This window comes from Dioscorea cayenensis, chromosome 9 (genome assembly GCF_009730915.1).
Source record: "Dioscorea cayenensis subsp. rotundata cultivar TDr96_F1 chromosome 9, TDr96_F1_v2_PseudoChromosome.rev07_lg8_w22 25.fasta, whole genome shotgun sequence".
NCBI classification, from domain to species: Eukaryota; Viridiplantae; Streptophyta; class Magnoliopsida; order Dioscoreales; family Dioscoreaceae; genus Dioscorea; species Dioscorea cayenensis.
In genome coordinates, this window is record NC_052479.1 from 27498676 (window position 1) to 27509329 (window position 10654).

A 10654-nucleotide genomic window follows, 5' to 3' on the forward strand; every position below is an offset into this window, starting at 1 on the left:
TGTTTTTATGAATAATAATAATAATAATTTCATATGGAAAGAGATAGATTTTCAGAAGAGTTGTGTACATTAATTGTGATACATGCACTATAAGTAAAAAGTGATTGTTCTATATTCACAGCTCCCCTATTAATTAAAAAGTGTATTTTTAGCGAGTTTTGATGACTTTGAAATAATTAAGTTTTTAAATGGATAAACACTGATAAAATAATTAAGTTACATAAACACATGAAAATATATTAATTATCACTTAGTTAAGTAAAATTCAATTAATGAATCATTTACCAAAAGCAATTTTAAATACTTAACTAATATCAAAGGGCTCATAGCGTAGTGGTATTTCGCCTTATTATGAAAAATAAGAGTGAGGTATTCAAAAAATCTCGAGTTCAAGACTCATTGGAAGTAATAATGGTAATGGATCACCGATTGTGGGTCTGTATCAAATTAAAATAAAACGCCCATGAATTATATATATATATATATATATTATCATATTAGATATTTTAAAGAAATTATAGTTTTATCGAGATAAAAAAAATTGTTTGTAGCCAATAATTTATTAGTCTACTAGCATTATGTTTTTGTGTATAACTTTTGTATTCTTGTCTAAAAGATGAGTTCGAATGTTAACTCATATATAGTGAGATTTCACGTTGTGATAGTAATTATATACCTTTATACACTCATGATGTGATTGTACATGTTTTATAAAAAATATATTTTGTGTCCGAAAAATTGAATCAATAGACATTAAATATGGCAAAACCATTTGATTCAAGTTGTTAACATACTAAAAATAAGTATTTTGTGTGGCAGGAGGTATGGTGAGAGTTTTAATTTTCGTTAAAAAAATTAACTAATTAGTGATGTCGTAGCACACACTCATGTGTCATAAAAACATAAGTTTGTTACTATTTTAGAAAAATAAATAAATGTTCAATATTGGAGTGGTACACTCATTTATGTAAGGTTAGTTTTTGTATGTTAAATTTCCATTTAAACTTTCTATGATTTTAAATTTTAAATTTTCAAAAATTTTAAGAATTGGTAAATGATTTAATTATTGCATTTTAAATGTCTTAAATTAGTAATTTTCCCGCTTTAACGCTTATTAATTGTAGTTTCGGATCTGACCGTTAACAAAACATGTGGCAATTGCACGGGACACATGGCACATTGATTTTGAAGATGTGGAAGGCCATATGAGACCAGTGCAAATTATAAAAACATTATAAAGTGACTGTTTGGTGGTTGGGAGTGAGTTAATAGGGTTCATTCTCCTTATAGGTACAAATATTTGTAATTTATATCATTGGTATCATAATTTTTTTTTTTTTTATAACATAATAGATACTAAACTTTTCTCCGATTGTATGTGTGGCTATAATGATTTGTTTTCAGATGGTTTTTGAAGAGTTTGTTGATGTGGCACTGATGTGATATTGATATGGCACTGGAAACCACTTTAGAACAGGTCATTATGGCCATACATGCAACCGAAAAAAAATAAAGTAGTATTTGTTTTACAAAGAAAAGTTTTGTGGCCACAACGATATAAATTACTAACATTTGTGGCATGGGAGAATATTTCTGGGATTATATAACAATATATTTTGTTTTTTTTAATTTAATGAAAAAAAATATTGAAATAAATTTAGTTTAGATTAAAAAAAAATACTCCCACTCTGTATAAATGAAAAGAAGAATCATGTGCTAGGCCACTGATAACTACTTGTGTTTTTATTAAAAGATCTCGAGTTCAAATTTCTCAGATTACAATTCACTTTACTCTCCAGAATTGCACGACGGGAATGTTTATTCCTAAGAGATTAGTCAAACCACCGTAATTGGTGCACCTCAATATCTATTTATCTTTTGCTTTTTTCTTTATCGTTTTTTAAAAAAAGTGAATATATGAAGTGGGAGAAGTTAGTTCACTCCAGCAACTTCTATATTATTTACTCCCTAAAATATGATTTATTTTAAAATACTTTCATTCAAATTAATAGATTAAAATACCTACTTATGAAAAATATGTTTTATATGCAAATATTATATTAATACACTTAAATAAAAATATAGAAATTTATCCATATATCCATTTACATGCATGCTAAAAAAAAAATCTAAATTTATGGCCTGAATTCTGTTTAATCAAACCTAAAAAAAATATTTGTGATATTTTGAATTGTGAGATTTTTTTCTGAATTTGTTGTGATAGCAGAAGTGATAGTGATAGATCTATTGGCCAAATTTGGTAGTTCACTAATTTTATTGTTTTATTTAAATATATTTTAAAAAATATTATAATATAATAACTTTGATAGTTTGAACAGTGACAATTTAATTCGACTTTATAGCACAGTGGAATTAATATCTCTGCCAACAATGGCATCTAATCAATGTGAAGGAGGACAGGCCCTAGAGCATTTGAATAAAAATTAATTATTGAATTTCTATAGATAATAATAATAAAAACAAATAGTAATGATGAAATGGTGTCTGACATGGGGCAAATTATTGTCCGGACCTGGACCTGGACCTGTACAGGCTGGATCTGGTGTAATGCACATGGCAACAAAATTTATACATGTGGGACCAAAAATTTAATAGTTTTATTTATTGTCAAAATTGATTAATAAGCTCAACCATGGATTTTTTATTAACACCGAGTCTCTTTAGGGATAATTTTGTGTTCTTACCAAATTGATAAACTTTAATTTATATAAAATGGTAACACAAGGGTGTTGAGGTGGTAATTCCATATTTATATATGTATTTTCTCTAAATTTTGTATTTCTCTACTCTGAAATCCAAGGCATTTTGAGATTTTTTTTTTCAAAATAATCCCTTCCGTGTTTTTTATTTGTTTTTTATTAGAAGTTTTTTCGTCATTTTTACCACTAGTGCTTGTGATTAAGAAGTTTCAAATTAGAGTTTTCAGATTACAATTCATTTTTTTAATCCCATGTGAAAGTTCTATGTGAGAAATACCTCTCGTTTTCTATTCTAGGGTTATATGACGGGAGTTATCCCTAAAAAGTCAATCAAGTCACCATAATTGATGTATCTCTGTACCTGTTTGTACTTTACTTTATCTCTTGTTGAGTTTGTCAAAAAAAATTTATATAATTATATTTAAATTAATAAAAATAAATTTATAATTTAATATTAATTAAAAATATTTTTAATTTTTGTTTTGGATCTAGGTTATAGTCACCGATGGTAAACATAAGAAAAAAAAAATTCATATAACACTATATTAAAACAGAAATTACAAATTTATCATGATTTACAGTTTTTTTTATTTGTGCGTTTTTAGAAAAATATAATTATAATAATAAAATAATTTCATATGAAAAGGAGAAAGATTTTCAATAGAATTGTGTACATTAATTGTGATAATTGCACTATAATTAGTGATTGCTCTATATTCACAGCATCCCCTGATAATTAAAAGTGATCAATGGCCTCATGACCTATTGATATCAGATTCTTTGCGTAAGGTTCTTGTTTCAAGAAAAATGCTAAAATCAAAACTTATGCAAAATGAAAGCATGATGTTGAGCTTGCAAATGCGTTCTTCATTAGTGCATGTCCTTAACTAAAATTTTAAATCAAGATTCTTCTCGTCTAGTGGAAAAAAATAACAAAAATTTAAAAAAAAAGTGTATTTTTACCGAGTTTTGTTGATTTTGAAATAATTAAGTTTTTTTAAATAAACCATGAAATAACTAAGTTACGCAAACATATGAAAAATATATTAATTATCACTGATTTCAGTCAAATTCAATTACTGCATCATTACAAAACCATTTTTAAGTGTACTTAGTTACAAGTTACAATATTTAGCCGCATCAAATTAAAAATACAACACCCATGAATATATATATATATATAATAATTAGTGCATGAATCACGTTTATACATTTGTTTTCATATTATATTATTTATTTTTCTCACATCAATAATTCACTCATCCAGCCGCCCACCTTTTGTAAGCACCAACACATCTCCAGTGACCAGGCTATTGATAGTGTCAATTCCTGTCTATACTTTAGTTGTTCAACATATTCCTGACTCAATTCTTGATTCTATAGCTACATCAGCATAAGGACAGCAATTGTAGTGGTCTTCTGCTTATAAGTTGGAACATAATTAGTGCTGACAAATCTAAAGGTGTTGGTTTTTAAAAACTTGAAGTTTGTGAGAACAGCTTTGATGGTAATTTTTTTTAGATTTCTTTCTCAACTCTCCAAATATTTTTTGGATTGATATTTTGAAGTGCAAATATGGAGAGGTTCGTCCTTGGAATTTTCAGATCCCTTCAAAATGTTCTTGATTTTTTAGATTTCTTTGTGAAAATATGGACCTGATCGAGTCCAATCTTCGGATCAATTCTATTAATCATAAAAATATTTTTATTTTGAATAATCCTTGAGTGTCTTTGGTTTCACGGAATAGGAATAGAAAGAGGAATGGGAAAAATAGTAATGATACTGTAGGAATAGGAATGTGAATGAAAATTGTGTTTGGTTGGAGAATATTTCATTGGGAATGAAAAAAATTTAAGAAGGGAATGTGACAAAATTACTTTTATACCTTTGATACAAAAAAATCTGATTAATGATAAATAAATTTTTTATCTAAAAAATATTTTGAATATTATTATTAAGAATAATTATTGTAATTAAATATTCACATTAAATATCTCATTTTAATTAATTATTAGTTTAACAGGCAAAAATATCATTTTACTTTTATTATTGTAATTATATATAATAATTTTTATTTTTATTTTTATTTAATTTAATTATTATAGTTAATTATTTAATTTTATAAGTTTTATTTAATTAAATATTCTGAGAGTAAAAAAACTATAGTATTCACTCCTCCCTAGATAGTTTCATTTCTCCCAATTTTGAGGGTAATGCATAATATGCCTCTACAATACCACTATTTATTACCTACACATTCCATTTCTGTTCTAACAGTTGTGTATCCAAACATGAGTATAAACTACTATTGATAACGATTCTCATTCTAATAGTGTTTATTACCTCCATCCAAATACACCATTGGTGTTTTGATGTTCCTATATGTTTGAAACCGTCTTACACTAATATGGAACTTATGAATCTCAATGTTCAAATTGCTGATCTTATGGAAAATTCTAATTGGGATTTCAATGCTCTGACTGATTTTTTAGGCCCCAAATTTAATTCTCCTATCAAGTCCTTTTGTCAAATAAATCCCGGGAGTCTTAATCATTGGGTTTGGCTTCCTGGCCTCAATCAGGTTGTGTCAGAAGTTTATTCCTTCTTGAACTCAAATTTTGATAACTTGGCTATCTTGAAGGGTTGGAAGAATTTATGGAAATTAATTACTTCTCAAAGAGCCAAGTCTCATTCACTCTTTGAATCTGATTGCTGATGATAATTGTATGCTTTGTAACAAATTAACAATAGCAGGTGAAACATCGATAACCTCTTTAATGCATGTCCCAAATCCCTCATGGTTTTGGAGATAAAAATTGAAGAGGACACATATTAATTTTGATTCCTTGAATGATATAATATCTTTGTATCTTACAATGGAGTATACTAAAAACACAAACTTGCAAAGAGAAATTTTACTTCTTAACTGTTTCAATGCATTTTCATCTGACTGCTATCTTTATTGCAGATGCCTCTTAGATCTCTGAAAATCAAGCTGGTGGGGCAGGTTTTGTCTTAACTAATGCTAATAAAAATATTATTGTGGCAGGTTGTACTTAAATAGAGGCTAATTTGGTAGTTGAAACTGAGCTATGTGCAGTTAAAGTTGGACTCAAAGTTGCTAAGGAATGGAGACTGAACATTTGCTTCATCTCCACAGATTGTAGATAATTCAATCAAATTCTTATTGATGATCAAAATGGCAATAATTGGAGGCTCAGGCATCTCGCCTGGTTCTAGAACCAGGATAATATCTGGTTTTAGCCTATTATATTTTGACACGTGTCATATATGATATTATTATTTTTTTCTATTGTGATTTAGGGAGACATACCATGTTTTAATATGCTGGAACAAGAATATACCATGGTTCCAGAACTAGGTGAGATGACTTTATCTCTCCCTAGGTGATCAATGAGAAGCATTAAGCAGGATGGGTTTTGCTTGCAACTTTGCCTGTATCTTTGTGTTGTCTTAGGTTTTTTCTACTTTACAGTTGTAACATTTTGTTTTTGAATTTTAGTTTCTGTTAATAAAAATAGCTACAACGGTCCATAATTAATTAAGCAAATAAAATCAAGTCTCTGGAAATAACAATGAAGCAGTAAAATCTTACTTTGCTTCTAATCAAGCTGCAGCGATCCATCGCTATAGACAATATCTTGCATTTTCCGAGCAGCAGCAGTCAGTGTTGCTTCGCTCTTGCAGAAAGCAAACCTAATGTATCTATTTGGATAGATCTCACCATTAGAATCCAAATGGAAGAACCCGGAGCCGGGCACTGCTGCCACACTCGGCTTTTCGAATCAAGGCTCTAACATAATCAACCTGCAAAGCTTCATGTCAATTAAGATATAGCAGCATTCAACTTTTTCAACCATACACAACCAATTTGATTTTCAGAAGCATTAAGTATTATAATTTCAAAATCGAAGAAAATGTGTGATGCATACATCTGAGTGTAACCAGTTCTTGGGAATCTCTGCAAAGTGCAAACACAAATACTGAACCCTGAGGTTTGCACTGGATTTCAAAGCCGAGCTTGGACAATATGACCACAATGTGATCTCTCATGGCCTCATATTCCTTTAACCACAAGCACAAGTAAAACCAAAGCTGAGCCGTTCATTGCTCGATAAAAATTTATATCCATTAAGAGCATCGCGTGATAGAAAGTTGAAAGTTGATTTGTGATGGTCACTCTTCATAAGGATGTAAAGTAGGATGGGGAGCTCGTCAAAGCAGTTAGTGCGGCTTCCTGAAAAGGTGAGGGAGCCGAATCTGTAATCATGATGTGAATGTTTCTGATTGCAGATGCTATGTTTGCTGTCGCACAAGCCCAACCGATCCTCCAACCCGTTTTGGTTTCATAAACATCACAATAGTGTGTATTGTCTAACAATTAGAGCATCTTTGAAGCAGTTCTTGTTAGTCAAGGACTCAAATGACTCAAGTTAAATCATCAAAGAAACAAAAGCAGATAAGAAGTTAGAACTTTCATAGGATCAGCGTATTAAACAGCATAGAAGAAGTAAATCCTCAACTCTAGTGGTTCTTATTTCTTATTGATGTGAAAAATATTAGATTAGATAACCAAAGCTTCTTGTTGCTACCTGTGACACTGAAAGTCTTGGATAGTGAGGATGTCACAATGGTCCTTTCTCGCATTCCAGGAAGAGAAGCAAGGCATATATGTTTGTGATCGTCATATGTTATATATTTATAAACCTGGAGAAATTCAAGATATTAATAATCTCAATATATATATACATACATACAAAAAAACAACTTTTCAATTAAAAACTAGTTATATAATGACAAATTGACAATAGAAATGTAATTACAATTGAATGATTGGAGACTTTTAGAATTTTTTTTCCCAGTATTAGAACATTAGAAATTAGCTATAGTAAAGTGTTTAACACAACAAATGCCGTGAAACTTAATTCAGCTCCCAATTCTCTTCAATATTTTTTGAAGTCTTAGATATTGAAAATTGCAGCAAACGAAGGCATTCACATCTTGTACTTAATATTAAGAAAGTAAAAGCAGAATTCATACTTCATCAGTAATGGCAAAGCAATTCATTTTGCCGCAAGCTCCAGCAATGACTTCAAGCTCTTCCTTGATGAAAACTTTCCCAGTTGGATTATGGGGACTGTTTTAATGCCAGTTAGTGTTTTGTGAGTTCTAAAGCATAGGGAAAAAAATAACAAGTTGTCACTTATTTATGGCCAAGGCATGTAGCTAATTGGATATGCCAAAACAATTTTAACAGAGGACGGAGCAAAGTGCATGCATATATGTTCAGTCATGACTACACTAAACTGGCACTGTGTACATCAGTGAATGGGAAGAATAATATGAAAACATAGATAGTAACAAATATGATTTGTTCTTAATTTGTGTCAAACAATAAAAGAAAAGTTACCATCACAACAACATCAAGTTCCATGACACAAATAATTCTTATATAGAACAGATTTCCAAATTGCTCCTCATTGTTATTGATCAGAAGACAAGGCTGCCAACATACAAACAAAAAAATATAATGCTTCTTCTTCCCAAATAACTGGCTACATCATGAGTGAATAATTCTTTAAGAATATAATCTTGGAAAATGAAAGCATAATAAGCGGCTACCTCTCACCTGTTCAAAACCACAGCTTTTGTTCGTGCATTACAGGATTTCATGAATTTATCCATATTTAAACTCCAGTGAGATGGATCCAGTGGCACATAAACCTAGTAGAATCAATTTGACAGGTCATTAGTGAAAGTAGTATAGCTGAAACATAAAATAAGCATAAGAAACTTATCAGATCCAAAGTTAGTACTGAACATATAAAGCATTCGATCTAGACATGTTAATTTAATTCAGCAAATAATCCATGAAGAGCTCAATTATGCAGTTATTTATAACAAACTCACAGGCACTCCTCCAGCCAGCTGCCAGACTGATGCATGTTTCGTAAGTTTCATAAGCAGGATCAAACAACAAAACTTCGTCACCTTGATCTATTACTGTTTCAAAGCCATCCAAAGTCCTGAGTTTTCATCATTTAAAGTGTGTTTAGATGGAAGAAAAACAGAGGAAAAGAGAAGCAATAAGACATTTTTTTTTTCTCTTCCTTTGGTTTCCACTTTCCATCGACCACAACACTGCATTAAAAAAAACTATACACAAAACATAACATACTTGCAAACACTGTTGCGGAAAATGCTTTAGTCTGGTCACAAGAAATCACATAATCAGTAAGAGGATCAGTATCAAGACCATAACTCTCTTTCATCTTCATTGCCAACAAATCACAAACTCCTTGCACATGACTGAAACAAAAACAACTTTCACCAGTAAAAACATAACATACGACCATCAACATCAAGAATAAGATCACAGACTTAATAAAGTTACAACAAGAATTAAAACGAAAAACTCTCGTGTAAAAGCATAACAGGCCATAACTTGCTTTCATCTTTATGCCAACAAATCTCCAATCCTTTCAACATGCCTAAAAACAAACAATTTTCACTACTAATAACATGAAAGTGGAACAGAAGCATTAAGAACAAGGCCAAGATTTGAATAATGTTACAAAAAGAAGTGAAATAAAAATAATAATCTCCAAGTGGTTAGTATGAAAATCATAACTTTCTTTGTCTTCGTTGCCAACAAATCACAAACCTCTTGCAAACGCCGAAAACCGACTTTCACCGCTAAAAATATGAAGTAAGAATGTCAGCATTTACATCAAGAATTGGAACAAAAAGGTAACATTTGAATGGCTAGTCTAAAAAAAAACCAACTTTCACCGCTAAAAAATAAAAACATAATATAAGAACAGTAAAATCAAGAGAAACTCAACAGAATTGAAGAAATTTAGAAGAAGATTTGAGAGCTGGGTGAGAGAATGCCTGTATTGATTGAGGTCCGCATCAATGGCCGAGATGGCGGCCTTTTTGACCGCAATAGGGGCAGGGAAGTCTGGAAATCCCTCGGCGAGGTTAATGGCTCCGCAACGCTGCGCTAAGTGGGAGAGCTCTTGGATTGGCGATGGTTTGAGCTTCAGAGCAACCTGCGAGAGCTTCTCGTCCATTGCGCTCTCTCTCTCTCAAACTCTGTTTTTTTTTTCTTGAGATAATGTGTTTTTCTTTTTTCCGGAAAACACCCTCAATTTTACTTTAATTTTAAGCAACTGAATTAATTTTGGTGTATTTTAACGTATATATACATATACTTTTGAAAATGGGAGGGAGGTTGGGGATGCTGATCTTCAAAGGCTCTGACCGGAGACTAGGTAAGAGAGTTCTGATAGTCTTCTCAAATACAGATTCTGATTCATCTGAGTCATAGTCTATCTCAGGGAGACCGCTCTCTGTAGCAGAGACTCCCAGAGAAAGATCTTTGGGAAGGCCACCTCCCAAGTTCCCCGAGGACACCGCCTGAGAAGCGGGAACCGTCGTGTCAAAGGGCGCCAAAAAGGTGGGCGGAGGTATAACTATTCCCACAGACGGGACTAGAGACCACAATCCAGCAATCAATTGCCATTTAAAACCACTGAGGGAGCAACATAAGGGAGCTTCGAAGCTATGCCCAACTCATCCCCTGGTACCCTTAAAAAGAGATCCCTATAAGGGTCCCCAGGTCAGGTTGCATCACCACTCTCCGCACCAAGCGTGTCTACCACCACTTCCTTTGTCACAAGGCCCCCACCCAAGTGCTTTCCCAGTCACCTGCAAAGGTTGTTCACCCAAAGACACGGGGTTAACTTCGCTAACAGGCTGCACCGGGGGCCCACTACCGACCAGGGTGGGCTCAATCTGAACAACCAAACTTCAGCCAGCATTAATACAATTCACCTCCAATTCTGACCCAACATAGGAGGGATGGCCCACGGGAGCTGAGAGTTTCTCATGAGACGGGCCGAGAATTC

The 10654-nt window shown here is 32.0% G+C and overlaps 1 pseudogene; it reads right to left on the reverse strand.

Annotated features, from left to right (window-relative positions):
• Positions 1-6267: 6267 nt before the first annotated feature.
• On the reverse strand, positions 6268-9842 carry LOC120268268 (annotated as a pseudogene).
• Positions 9843-10654: the final 812 nt, after the last annotated feature.